The sequence below is a fragment of the Protopterus annectens genome, chromosome 4.part0, assembly GCF_019279795.1.
Source record: "Protopterus annectens isolate FY-2018-M chromosome 4.part0, PAN1.0, whole genome shotgun sequence".
NCBI lineage: Eukaryota > Metazoa > Chordata > Ceratodontiformes > Protopteridae > Protopterus > Protopterus annectens.
The window spans coordinates 323,199,536-323,215,736 of NC_056733.1; positions in this window are offsets into that span (position 1 = coordinate 323,199,536).

Consider the following 16,201-nt stretch of genomic DNA (forward strand, 5'->3'; position numbering starts at 1 on the left):
TGTTTCTTACTGTAAGGGATGCTGCCAGATCATCAGAAAGTTTGACTGGGCCTCTTTTATGACACTTCCTTGTGTGTTGGTGCTGTTGAATTGCTGTTATGTTACTGATCCCTGTAACTTCTGGTGAGCACACCCAGTGTAGCAATGTTTGACATGCGTGTCTTTTAGCAATGGAAAACTTGACATCATGACATGTCATCAGATCTGTGTTGTCATTTGTCACTTATGTATGCTGAGTGTTATTATATTACCATTTAGCATTTACACGACTATACAACACTTGTTTGTCTATTACATGTTTATAGTTGATAAACCCCTTCCTTTGAGTGCCAGTAGCACTTTGGCAAAAGCATGTCCCTTTCCTTTATGCACGACACAACAACCATAAGGTTCATTTCTTCTTATGCATATGTGCTGAAGTGGAGAAGACAGCAGTGGCAGTGGATAGCATGCATAAATTCTCTGTATGCACATCTCATATGCAATAACTGCAGTCTATGCATTCAACCCATACGGTATCTACTGCCATTGCTAACTCAACTCAGCATTTAGCTAATATGTATATTACATTAATTCTCCTTTGTTATACTGTATCTTTATGTGTTGCTCACATCCTTTGTTAGCAACATGCATACTCAATTAGTGCTGTTGTTCATCATGCTGCCATGCCTAAATTGTATAGTATTAGAGGAACACCTATACAGTTGTTAATGAATCTGATGGAATATCATTAGGTTAAGCTTAGATAAAAGACAGGAAGTGGTTGTGTGCCTTTAGAATGGTAACTGAATAAAGTAAAATGCAATATATAAAATATAATGTTTGCATTTGTTTCTTCATATAAAGTTGAGGAGCAATAGAGAAAGGTATATTAGCAACCCAGACTGAATATGACCTCCCATTAATTGCTACTGCATCTCAAAAAAATGTACATTCAATACCATCTCTCTCTCTCTGTCTTCTAATAAAATAGAGGGAAGAATTATTCCTATGTCTACTGCTTTACAAACTCACTAGCAATGACAATTTAAGACATTTTTCTAGTTTCCTATAATCAGAAAATTAAACTCCGGCCTCTGAAATGATAAATCAATCACCCCAATATCTATAGATTCACAAGCACAGATTAGCTTGCACTAATGACAGATTCTCTGTCCTTGACTATAAACTATTGGGATCATTACCTTTACCCTTTACAGAGCAACTCATATCTCTCCTTATGAAGGGACTTAAAACACCTTCAACATGACCCAGTAAATGCCACTAACAGAACTAGCTGACCTAGAGCCACCATTCCACAGTATCTCACACATAGTCGATCTCTTTTTACTCCCAACTACAAATACTTTGAAGCAATATTTTCTACAGCCAAGAGGACTGGTTCTACTTCTTCAGTTTTATGCCTTCTGAAATATTAGGACATTCACCTCCATCTTAACTAATTAACTACTTTCATATCTGTACTTATTGATCTAAACACCTTTTATATATACTTTTCAACAGTTTTGTAAATGCTGGCAGTTTTGATGCTTTATTTTTTTCTTTTGTAGATTAAGTACTTCTATTTTGAGATTCAGTATGGTTCATTGGGATCAGACCTCTACACTGCTTAACCAATACAAATAATTAAATAAAAAATAAACAAATAACATGAATCCATAAATTAATAAATGAGTTAATATAAGTATATAAATATCTAAAAAGGGGTTGGGAAAAATCTTAGAAAAAATGGTCTATAATCGACTCTCAAACTCCTTAAGTCAATGCTGCCTTCTTTCTTCCAAGCAACATGGCTTCTGGCCCAAGCATAGCAATTCCAGTCCACTATGCACTTTTACTGATCACACCATTTTAACTATGGACAAAGGCCTCTTTACTGGAGCAATATTTAATGATAGCACATTTGACCTGGTTGATAGCACAATCCTATTTAAGCACCTCACTGACATTAGGGGTAGCCCTGGTGCTATTTCCCTGGTTCTAAACATATCTATCCTACTGACATTTTCTCAGTAAAATTTAGCAACAGTACATCAGCCACCACTCCCTTACTTAAAGGAGTCTATCAAAGCTCTATAGCGGCTCTTGTTTTATTCTCCATTTTATAAATTAGCGTATTCTAAACCTTCCCATACTTCCAATATTACTATACAATGGCATTGTTATCTTCTGCTCCAACCACTCAACCCACTCAGTTCAGCATGGTCTGCATAAAGATTTCCTCTCCCACATTAACTGCCTTGATAGCAACAAAATATTACTTATTTCCTCAAAAACTAAACTATGGTCTTCAGAACAATAAAGGACAAAGGAACCCAACTCACTCCTTATTCTTGACCACCTTGAAAACACCATTTAACAGGTTAATAACTTCAGATACTCAGGAGTCTGGCTTGATCCTTACCTATCTTCTTGGAAATGCCTGTAAAAAGATAAACTGCCTAATCTGGGCCAACAAAATCTCCTCTATCCTCTCCTGTCCAATAACAAATGCTGTTGACAAATGGATTCATCAAGCCAAACTTGAGTACTACCTACCTCTTGTAACATCTGGCTCCAAAAGAAGCTCTACCACCATCCAAACAATCTCCATTTCTGCCTGCTGCTTCATTACCCTTTCCCCAAATTTAGGACACTACTGTCAACTCATCCAAGTCCAATAAGTCAAACTGTTCCTTGGGTCCCACCTTTTCTGTCTCCAGAAAGAAAACTCCTGCCCTTCTCTTTCCTCTAGCTTACGTAGATAGCCTCTATCATATAACCTTAGATCTCATAGCTATTCAGAGACTGTCTTACAATCACCTAAACCAGACTTCAGTGTTCTTACCACTCCCTTTCTACCCTTGGACCCAAGCTCTGGAGAGATTTTCACCCAAATCTCAAAGACTTGTCTAACTACTTTTCCTTTTGTGCACACTTTAAAGAACATTTCACAACACAAGCTGCTTGTAAATTCTTTGCTTCAGGTTACATTATCCATTCTGCATCTCTGACACACACTGTTTATCATTTTATTATAACATCTCTTCTCTAACTCCTAACATATTGCTACTCTAACTGATGGGGATGTTGTACATAGTAGTTTCTGTTGACTACCTTCTTAAATCATTTTTCTATAGTATGTTAGCTATTCCTTTGTTTTTGGTGTGCTGTTTTGTTCTATAAATTATATTATTATTTTTTTCCATTTGATGTGTGTTCATATTCTAGGATGAGACTGAATTTGTTCCATTGGGATCAATGCTCCACCCCAGTTAACAATTTGTATAAATAAGTAAATGAGCTAGTACTTTAATCATTCCATAAAAAAGAATGTATATCTATTACAAGGAATGTGTTTTTTGGCTCATTAGTAATTTGTATAAAAAGATATTTATGTAAAAAGTCCAATGGTGGCTTGAAAGTATAAATCTTCAAAAAAAACAGGAACTCACGATAGGGGAAACGTAAAATAATATTGCTATTGTTTGGGTTACATATTTAATTATTCTCTGTTTCTACTGAGGCATATTTGTCATTGTTGTTTACAGAACTTTAAAGCAGATGAAATTTATGGTTATATATCCTGCTAAACATATACGAGATGATGGGCTTTCTGTCAGTTTTTCAAATTAAGCTTGCCTTACCTTATGTAGAGTACTTACATAAATAATCTCTTATGACATAATACATATATTTAGATTAAAATGTTTTTGCAATATCTTTAACTCCCAGCAATATGTGGAGGATGTTTATGAAAATTACCATCTATTACCAGCAGTGTGGAATACCGTAAGATGACAAACTCAGTTGTTGGTGGGGCTGTTGTCAAGTTAAGGACTGTTGGGAACAAACAGTCAAGTTTATTATATTGTGTTAGAATATTCATGATCCATATTCTGCACTATGTTTATTATTAGACTATTATGAAATGACATACAGAGATAAAATCAAAGCATACACACATTGCCACTATCTCTACAAAGATATATGGCCTAAGAACAGGAAAGCATGTCTTTTTCCAGATTTTCTTTTTCACTTTATGCTATCAAGTCACTGATGGATTTTTTGTTTTTTGTAAGAATCAGCAAATATATATTTTTCATATGAATTACTATTGAATCAAATAACACATTCCTGGCATGCCTGTTGGAAGTATTACCATACGTTTCTTACATCATTTGTTGGAGGGAAGCCTGCTAGCTTATCAGTGGGAGTGGTAAGCACTATGTAACCTATCTATCACATAAGGAATGGTTTCTAGCCCAGAAATTGTAGTTATTGACTGTTTGGGCAATTTTTCCATCTCTCTCAACTTTCTGATTTAAAAGCCAGCATTTGCACTCATTTCTTTCATGTGACTAGTGTAGTTCAGATACAGATTCTTAGTTTTATCATTTGAATTTGCTTATTCATGCTCAGCACTTGTTCAAAACTTGTTGTAAGCACTAAATAAGCTACAAATTACTATAGCACTCAACCTTCCTCTTAAAAAAGAAGAAAACTGTTTTTTGTACGTACTTTCCTCACTTGCTTAGAGAAAAACAGCTCTTGTACTCACTTTCATCACTTGTCTAGAGGAAATTAGTTTTTTATTCAAGCATGTCCAAGGGTCAGCTCCCAATGTTTTCTCCTTTCTATCTGATGAATCTGGACATCTTGGGGCAATGTAGCAATTGCCTCATGTACACAGACAACCCTCTCCTCCTACCACCCAACACTACAATCTGTGAGGGATGCACTTATCTAGCCAAACTGGAGGTAAAGCTCTCTCCAACCAAGACTGAATTTGACAGTCAAGAGGAGAAGTAAACACTTGCACCACACCACACTCATCACATAGTCCAACTAAATCTACACCACCAAAATCCATGCATAGAAACACAAAAACATTCACAGAGGTTCCCAATAATAATAATATTCTCAAGCAACAGTGACCTCCAAAGCAGAAACGCAAGCAACCTCCACCCTCCCAACAAAACCCAAGTGACACATAGCCCGCAGACTCAGTGTGCCACTCAACCACAGCCCATAAGGCAAAACAACGTACCCAACACACTAGTCATAGGAAACTCTATAGTCAGGCACACTGATGTCCCACTCACCAGGCTAAACAAGGAGAAGGTTACTGTCAGTGCCTGTCAGGTGCCAGGATCTGCCACATAACCAATGCACTCAGGTCACTCCACAACAAGTAGAGATATGACTCTGTCATTGTCCATGTTGGTGTGAATAACCTGAGGCATACCTCTCTGGACTATATGAAGAGACATGGAAGAGCTCTCCGATCATTTAGCCCAGGCAGGAATGACTCTAGCCCTGAGTAGCATCCTGGCATCGCCCTGAATGATACTGCAGTACAAGGACAAAATAATTGACTTCAACAATTGGCTAAGCTTCTGGTGTCATTCTAAGGGGATCCAGTATCTGTCTGCCTGGGATGACATGGTTGACAGACCATGAAACTTTGCCAGAGATGGCCTGCACCTGTCACCCCTGGGATTCCGGATACTGGCTAAGGCTCTTGCTGCCCCTATAGTGCCTATTTTAGGCAAGGTTCAAATGACAAATTAACCACTGTAACAGGAACAGGCAAGCAAAAACTGAGGGTAATGCTACTCATTGCTAGAAGTCTAAATCTCAAAACACACTCTCTCAAAGCACTCCTTAAAATGGAGAACATCGATATTTGTGCAGTGACTGAGACCTGGTTCTAGGTTCCAGAGAGCACCACTACATTACCAAGCTATAACTCATAATACACTTTTCGTCCATCTAACCTGGACTGGAATACCAAAAGTGGAGGTGTGTCCATATTCATTAAGGATATCTACCCCTCCAGGCTAGTTGCTCAGCATAATGCATCCGAGGTTATCCAAGTGCAACTAACTATGGGCAAAACTGCAATCCAAATTGTAGCTTGCTACACATCCCCCATCATGCCCCAGGATTCCCACTCCTCTTTTCTTGATATACTGGAAAATATTAGGGCTCAGTAAAACACCCTAATAATGGGTGATTTCAACTACCCCACCATTAACTGGGAAAACTACTCATGTACCAACTCCTTCACTCAATGCTTTCTGGAATTCATAAATTCCAATGTCCTGGATCAACTTATCCACACCCCCACCAGAGGCAACACTATCCTAGACCTAGTCATTACCAACATGAGTGACGGGTGTTCCACACCTGAAGTCAACTCCTCGTTGGTCAGAGATGACCATAAGCTAATCACCCTAGATATCCACATCCCAGCCCCACCCCCCATTAAGGAAACCGTGGTAAAAAATTTCTCCAAAGCCAACTTCATGCTTCTTAAGACAGAAGTGGAGAACTTCATAACACCCATGCATATGGACAATACAGTTACGACTGTTGAATCCCACACAAATGCACTCTATAAGCACTTACACGAGTGCATGGATTGTGCTATCCCAAACAGAACCAAGATGCTATCCTCCAAAAAAAGGAAGCCAATCTGGTGGTCGCCTGCCATAAACAAACTCTACAACAGAAGGAAGAAACTGTTGCAAAAGAGAGTAAAATCCCATGAGTGGAGGAGCTCCCTGGTCAGCCTCAGTAAGAAACAGAGATCCCTTATAAGATCCTCCAAAGCTAGCTATGAAAACAAAATCACCACTGATTCTAGGGGTGACCACAAAGCATTCTATAGCTATTTGAAGAATTTCAATGGCAACCCCCAGATCTGCTCTGAATTACAGCACAACGGCATGAAAATTACAGAACCAACTGATATTGCCAACATCCTGTCAGATAGGTTTAGTGCTAACTTTACCCCCTCTCACCCCCTAAAGGGCCCATATCTATACAGGAAGAATGCAGAGTCCCTGTAATCATAACTACACAAGTAAAAGCTGCACTCTCTAAAGCCAAAAACACAGCATCCATGGGACCGGACAGCATCCCAGGCTGCATTTTTCATGAACTTCAGAATGAACTTGCTCCCTACCTAAGCAACATGTTCAGTCATAGCCTTATGTCAGGCTTTGTGCCCACTGAATGGTGCACAGCAACAGTTATCCCACTCCACAAAGGGGGAACCACCACTAATCCCAGGAACTATCACCCTATTAGCCTGATGAGCTTGGTCTGTAAGGACATGGAATGTATCATCACAGAACTCATAAACGAAGACATTGGTAACCTCCAAACTCTGGATCCCACCAATTTCGGGTTTGTGAAAGGCAGATCATGCCTCCTGAACCTGATCAACTTCTTTTAGGCTGTCACCAAAGCCGTAGATGAAGGTAAGGTGGTTCACACAGCCTATCTTGACCTCGCCAAGGCTTTTGACACCATCCCCCATTCTGGAATTATAGCTAAACTCACTAAACCTAGATATAAATCCCTACATCACTCAGGAAACCAAAACTAGTCAAAATAAGACAAAATGACAGACCTTGAAAAAATCTGAGAGGAGACCACAAGAACTCAAATCAGGTTTAACGAAACAAAAATAAAGTACAAAATAACAATGCTGTGAAGCGCTTTCATCTGGTTCATTAACCAGAGTCGAGTCCGCAAAGGATGTGGACGTCCTACAGAAGGGCTTCACTGAGACAGATGCCTGATGTTAGAGCCATGACCTCAAGCTCAATGCCAAAAAGTGCACTGTCATCTCCTTTGGTAAAAACTCTGTACCCATGAACTACCACATAGGCGGCAGTCTACTTAACGCTGAATGTGTGATAACAGACCTTGGTACCCAGGTGGAAAAGTAGACTCTCCTTTGATAATCACATTGCCACAGAAGTAAGGAAATCCTTCTATGTGGCACACCTCATAACAAAAGGATTCTCATCCAGGAAAAAATAGGTCATTGTTCCCCTCTACTCGACACTCATTAGCCCCATTATAGAGTACAATGCCCCTTTTGGAATGTACCTCACAAGACATCTGCAGCAGCTGGAAAGGCCACAGAAGTACCTCACAAAGAGGATTACTGACCTCAAACAGATAACCTACACTGACCATCTCAAAAAACTCCAGCTTTACTCCATAGCAAATCGTCTACTCCGAGGTGATCTCTGCCTAACATATAAAGCTATGCCAAACCCAGAGCTGTTGGACATGCTACACCTAAAGAAGTCCCAATCCCTCCGAGCTACATGCTCTAGGGACCTAAACCTTGTCACCACAATAAACAGAACATGCTGGAGGGATAGATTCCTGTCCCAGAGACTTCCCATACTTTGGAACAAGCTACCAATCTAGGTCAAGCAAAGTTCCTTATTAGCACTCTTCAAGAAAAATCTTGATGAGTGGATGGGAAATAGGAAATACACCCTGGGGATCATTTCTGTGGCTCTGCTCAACAGGGGCACAGGAAAACAACTTTCTTGGCTGGCGTATGCCAGGGAACCTTGTTGGCTAGGCTTATTTAGGCCCTTGGGCCAATAGCCTAGTACCTACCTATGAACCTATGAAAGTTGACCGTCTGTATTCTGAAGCATAATACTTGTACTGGATACTATTGGTAAAAGAAGAACTCCATTTATTTTATTTTTCTGTCATCTTTTTCCATTTTTGGTCATGGGCTTATCTTTTCCTTCCTTCTTTTTAATTATTTTCCGTTATATCTACTGAAGATACAATTTGTTTTTTTTGTTATGATATTTTTTCTCTCCCTCTTTGGATAAAAATTTATTACCAATACCTGACCTTCTTTAATATCAATCCAAAAGTTATCCCTTTTCTTAGTAGAAATTGTCTAAGAAACCTTAATATTCATCCGATAATAATTAACAAAGTTATATGTTTTCAAGCTCTTTTTTCTATTCTAAATATAAAGAACTCCCTAATTTTGGCACAACCAATACATAAGAATCCTGAAATCAAGTTAAATAATAATATGATAAATCTAGAAATTATCCAATTATTAAAAAATGCACAATATGGGACTTTTATCAAATAAAAGATAAATCTTTAGACTTTGTCATTGAACACCTTGAAGCAAACAAAAAATATTGCCTGATAATCAAACAAATAAGATATCTGGTTAGCATAAAAACCTCAGGAATCACTGTAAATCAACAAGAATTTCAGGTATATCAACAAATTATATCCTGTTTATTACAAAAAAATAAAATGCTTTCAAATACATACAATCTAATTCGGAGATACAAGTACCAAAATGAAGTTTTATACTCAAATTACTGGATATCCAAAAATGTAAATATAACAGATGAACAAAAATTAGCAGCAATAGATATAACCACAAAACTTACACCCTATAAAAAACTAATTTATACACAAATCATGATTAATAATAATGCCTACCATACACCATCCTTTCTAAACAAAATTAATCCTAATTTTTCACCCCTCTGTCCCTTCTGTCCCAACACAATTGCTGACACTCTTCACATCTTCTTTAATTTAAATTTTGGGTCCTTGAAGAGGTTGAGTATCCAGAGCGTGGGGGTGATTGGGAGACAAGAATTGAATATAGAGAGATGATATGGCAACTTAGGTTTGATGCCAGTTGTGGTAAAGGGCTCAATGACCACATATCCATTACCCCAGCTCTTAAGATCTTGGCTATAGACCCTATGATAACAAAATGTTAATATAATAAAATGAAATAATAATATAAATTAATAAATATGGATAATAAAAACAGGGATAAAAGTGGGAATTTTCAAAATTCATGTACCTGGGATTGTTTTACATGATATACACATTTTTAACTTGTTCTAGTTCTTTGTATTTAATCATATGTGTTATTGAAAAATGTGAAAGTTTTGAATATTTATATGATCTAATATGTGGTATTTCCTGTCTACATTATTTATATTATATATGATATATATGATATATATATATATTTACTTATATTTTTATATATATTTATATAATTTTTTACATGATTTTTTACATCTACATTTTATTAATTTTAACTTTCTATATTTATATTTTGTAATATTTATTACATACATTTTTTATGAATATATAAATAATTTTGTTCAGCAAGTGACATGATAATAGGACTTGTTTATTAATTATTTATTTATTAATTTAAATTATAATTATTAGTTACATATTTTTAAGATAAGCACAATATGCACAGTGTTATATATTTTTTGATTTTAGCTAGTTAGCATAGAAATTTATTTGTTTATAACAAAAAAAACTTTTGGAGTTTTGAATGTAAAATATGAGTTTCGTCAGCAGAGTTTGTTTTATTATTTTTGTCTTATTATTGCTTTATTACAGTTGCAATACTGTACACAACATATGCATACCAATGCTGTTGTACTCTGCATTCTAAATACATACCTAGTAGCATATGGATGCAACCGCATTTTACTTCTTTGTAATTTGTTTTTACTGTGACGTAACCAATCACCCACATCCATTTACTGCCTCAATTAGGTGATTTACCCTGTTAAATGTGTGTTGAGGCATATATAAGGAAGCTTGATGTATGTGCAATTTATTCTGAGGAAGTCTCCGTTATATTGAGACGAAAGTACTTAATCTGTGTTTAAATATACATTTTTTATTTAATTATTTTTATTTTTTGCTTTTTGTGTGCAATACATTTATTTGAATTTATTTAAACTTTATTACGTGGCAGTTACTTGCACCCAAGGTATTGGACAGCCTTCATAGTGCACGTTTTTAATCTTTAGACTTTGTCATTGAACACCTTGAAGCAAACATAAAATATTGCCTGATAATCAAACAAATAAGATATCTGGTTAGCATAAAAACCTCAGGAATCACTGTAAATCAACAAGAATTTCAGGTATATCAACAAATTATATCCTGTTTATTACAAAAAAATAAAATGCTTTCAAATACATACAATCTAATTCGGAGATACAAGTACCAAAATGAAATTTTATACTCAAATTACTGGATATCCAAAAATGTAAATATAACAGATGAACAAAAAAATAGCAGCAATAGATATAACCACAAAACTTACACCCTATAAAAAACTAATTTATACACAAATCATGATTAATAATAATGCCTACCATACACCATCCTTTCTAAACAAAATTAATCCTAATTTTTCACCCCTCTGTCCCAACACAATTGCTGACACTCTTCACATCTTCTGGTCTTGCAAAACTGTTCATAAACTATGGTGTTCTCTGAGAGTGAAATTGGAGAAATCAGGCTACATGAAATCCACCCTCTCATGGGAAATGGCAATTCTAAACATATTCCCTAATTCCTATACATTAGAATCCAAACATATCATAGTAACGATAAGTGCACTGATTAAATCCTATATCACTCTGAACTGGCTTAGTAGATCCAAAATTTCATGGACAGAATTTAAAAATGTAGCTATCAAGTATGTATTGGCCAACAAACTAAAGACTGTTAGTAAAAAGAAATTGTCCTATTTTAGAAAATATTGGGGAACCCCTACTGAAATGATATCCTAATCCTAAGGAGAAACTAACATATAAGGCTATACTCTATTTTACCATTAAACTAACTCATATACAATCCTAACTTAAGGCATAACCAGGAATAGTGTACAACATAATTCAAAAGATAAGATTTGATCCTCTAGTTAAGTCAATGACTATAAACATGGTTTCAGTCAGTTTATTATTTAAATACATTATAATTTAATGAGTGACAACCAGTGTATATAGATGTAAAAAAATGTAACTAGTTCATGATTAACGTAGAACAGTAATTAAGAATTCTCTCTTATCTCTCTGGCATGTACCAAGATTATCCCCGGGATTCATGAACCTTGCGCCAGGCGCCAGCATAGGGTCGGCGTTATAACGCCAAATATGGCTGCTGAGCGATTCAGGTATGAATCAATTCCACGTGCACTACCGGCATACGCCGGACCTGCTCCGCCCCCGGCGTAGGTATGCAAAACACACTGTGTGCGGTATTGCACCATGCAAATGAAGGGAAATAGCGATCCACGAAGTGGCGCAGGCGTAGCGTAAGGGCACGGCAATGTAAACCAAAAAAAAACGGTTTACATTTACCCAAACATGACCGAGGAGTAACGGAAGGCTGTCAAAGTCAGGTATTATACAGGTGCAATATGCCAATGGGGAAAGGCACCGAGAATGTCCAAAGAAAATATGCACAAAATGTAAAAAATGACATAAATGGCATGTACGTAGAAAGCACAGCAGAACCCCCGGATATGTGCACAGAAGTTGCAAAGCAATGAAATAATATGACAATGTCCTAAAAGAGCAGTATAACACACATCAGCTGCACAGCCACCACACACCATAGTATGTATGTAAAGCTTCAACCCCAGCGCAATGGTTGTCAAGGAGTGGCGGCAGTGTTCGGCGCCGTAACCATGTATTAACAGTCAATGCCATGCAAATGAGGCAGATAACAGTGAATCGCAAAAACGGCGCCGGCGTAAGGCTGGAGCAACCGGCGTAGCGGTAGTACACCGAGGAGTGGCCACACGGGATACATGTCAATCTCAGAGGGGTGTGCCACTGTAGGAGGAAGCACATTGGAGGCCAGCAAACATGGGCTGTACAATGCACATCACAGCAGCAGGACCGGTGTGAGGAAATAGATGCGCTGAGAGTACATAATGCGCACAGATGCATGTGCACGAGGATGACTACGAACCCCAAGCCAGTCATGTGACGGCCTCCCCGTCAACAAACACGGATATAGGAAGGTAATGCGGAGAATATGAGGAAATGCGGAAGCAGTGTAATTGGAGCCGCAATGAGCAATCAACACCAATGAATGCAGGAAGGGCAAACGGCGGCAGCTGATAACTCTGCATGCAGACCCCTGCAAAACGGGAAAGGGGAGGCATAGGAATGCAAAGATAGTAGGGGATGTAGTTGAAATGCAAAGAGCAAAGAACCGAAATAGCACAGGCAAGTACAGAGGTAGGATAATGGCGGCGGCAGACAAAGTGCAACAGATGCCATGTGCCTGCAGGATGCACTGCAGGCAATAGTAGGTGCAACGTGCAGAAACAGTAAGGTAAGATGCAAAGCCAAGCCAATGCAGGCAAGGGCAATGTAACAGCAAAGGCAACAGCGTTGCAGTTGCAACGGTAAACCATGGAAGATAATCCACAGATACGTTCGCACAGACACACCCAATGACATCACCGGGTGTACAGCACAACAGTATAAAGTGTGAATGCACATAACACACAGCGCGATTTCCCAAATGCCGCACCGTAGGGTGTAAACAGACGGGGAACTTTTAATATGTATATGTTGGGTGCCGCCGTGGCCGTGATGCATCGGTATGTGTCAGAGACAGACGGAGTTGCGGAGGACGGTGCCGACAACTACCGTAGGCCTCACAGGAGAAGGAGAGTGTTCAGACCAAGGGTGACCTACCAGGGGCTGCAAGACCTGGAGATAGTAGAGCACTACAGGGTGGACAGGGACACGTTACAGCAAATAGTGGAGCTGTGCCGGCCACGCCTGAGAACAAGAGACAACAGAGGGGAGCCCATCCCAGTGGACACAAAGGTATGTGTGAGCTTGCGAATACTGGCTACAGGTACCTTTCAAAGGCCAACCGGGGATATAATGGGCATCTCACAGGCATCAGCATCCAGGGTACTACACCAGTTCCTGGATGCCATGTTATGACATGCCCATGAGTACATAAACTTCCCCAGATCTCAGGAGGAGTTGGCTAGCAATATGCGCCGCTTTCACCGTGTGGCACAATACCCGGAGGTACTGGGTGCGATAGACTATACGCACATAGAAATCAAGTCACCACCCGGGGAGCAGGGTAGACGCAACATAAACCGCAAGGGATACCCCTCCATCAATTGCCAGGTCATGTGCAATCCGCAGGGCATTATCATGGATGTGTGTGCTGGCAGCCCTGGAAGCTACCACGACTCCCATATCTGGCATGCCTCACAGCTGTATCAGGTATTCGCCAGGGGGGACGTCACACAAGGTCACCTTGTGGGTGATGCTGGCTACGCACTGGAGCCGTGGTTGATGACACCCATCAGAAATGCACACACACACATGCAAGAACGCCATAATGAGGCACACGCACAAACTAGAATAATCATAGAGCGTGTGTTTGGGATATTGAAATCACGGTTCCGGTGCTTGGATACATCCGGTGGAGCCTTGCAGTACTCTCAAGGCACATGTGCCCACATATTCATAGTATGTTGTATGCTACACAATATGATTCTGCGGAAACAGCTGCTGCAGGGACATAATGCTGGAGGGCCACCAAGCCCGCCACAACTGCCAAGGCAAGCACAGGCACAGGGCGTTCAGCGCCATGAACACACTGTGCCAGCCCCAGTAGGTAGATGGAGGCGTACCCAATATGCCTACGCCCTGGCAAAGAGGGAACGCATAGCACATACTTTGACAGTGTAGGCCCCATGGACTGACACCTCCTTACCTGCACACACAGTAAACTGGACGCCACACAAACATGTCCGCCCGTAATGTGTACCGTATGTGCGGACCTATGTGTGAGTCCAACAAAGGCACCACCCAAACACTGCGCACCCAATAGCCAGCAGAGCATGGAACGCCAACACCTCGACGCCGCGCCGCTCCACAGCAGACGGCGCGGTATGCTGCCACTTTCGCGCCAAGTCGACTACATATGTACTTATGTGCATACACAGATATGGAAATAGATATCAGTACACACGTACAAACATATGTACACATACACAGATAATACAACAGGTTAATATGGAACCCAGGGATGTAAGTCGACAGATAAGTAAGACGTGATATCTCCACATAGTAAACAGAGTGAACGACAACCCGATCATCCGGGAGGGTGGCCATAGCAGGGAACGCCAGCCATGGAAATGTCAACCTGCATCAATGTATATCCGCGGGTCGGGATGATCGCCAGGCCACGGTACAGTAACGGGATATGTGCGTGTCATATCCATAGGATATGACTGTGGAGGTACACACGGCCGCCGGCGATGCGGCCAATGTAGGTATTGTGTTCAACCATCGGTGCGAAAGCGGCAATCATACCTGTCAAGTGTACGTCATTATGAGGAACGTACCTCATCTGGGGTCAAAAATAGTTCATGTTCCGTGAAGTTCCTCAAAGTTCAACATTGAAATAGTCTGTCACACACTCATTGTTAGGAATATATATAAATGAAACCTGGTAAATAGAAAGTAATCATATGAATTCATCAAAGGTTCTTCCTTGTAAGTAAATCAGCATATTTCAACCATCCTATGACCCTCTTAGCTGAAGTTGTTAGTAAGCCATTAGTATGTGTTCCACATTTTGCCCATTTGTTACACATTATGAAGGTGTGTGTTCCTCATCTTGGAAATGGAAGGTTGAGAGCTACGGCGGGAATATGTGTATGTGTGAGGTGAGTTTGTCGTGTCTTCCGCTGCATGTGTGTAATGTGTGTGCCACTGTAAATTGTGTATGTAGGTGACATGTCACAGGTGGAGTGGAATAGCATGCGTAGGCATACAGTACAGGAACCATAGGCGTATGTATAGCAGTGCCCACAAAGTAGTATTGACAGCCCCTCAGTGGCTAGGCGCGTGGCGACGTAAAACGATGCTAAGCGGTAATGTCCCAGAATGTACCACAGGACCATAGCCAACAGGAGACACAAAGGACGCATGTACAAACTATGACCGCATGTATGGCGGCCATATGGTAGACTTAACAAGACATGTCGGCAACGTTACACAGCATCAGGCATGTACGGCGAAGATACGCTTGTGTCATCCCGGCACCGATCGTGGCCACGTACCGACACGTAAATACCGCAGTGTGTTCCATGACTGTTAAGTAAGCAAGCGCCACACGAATAGGAGGCAACTGGTAGCATACAGGCCGTTCCAAGTACAGGACCACAATCACCGTAACTATCAGTGATAAAATGCCAATGGATAGTAGGCACGTACGAACATCCGCCGATATATAGCCGATGTGAAGGAGGAATATGTGCAGGAAGCACACATGCAGGCGATACGGACACCACACGACATCAACAAAACAAACACTCCCAGAACAACAGACAGGTAACCTGCAGCTCCCCAAGCAGGGATGGAGCACACACACAAGCATATCGTGTATGTATAAATGCAAGACCCACACCCCGTACCCGTCACCCACATCCGCAGATATACCCCATCGCACATATCAAAGGGATACCAGCCGAAACCGTAGCAAACACATACAGGCAGTCAATGACAGCGGCATACTCGCAACAAGCCGT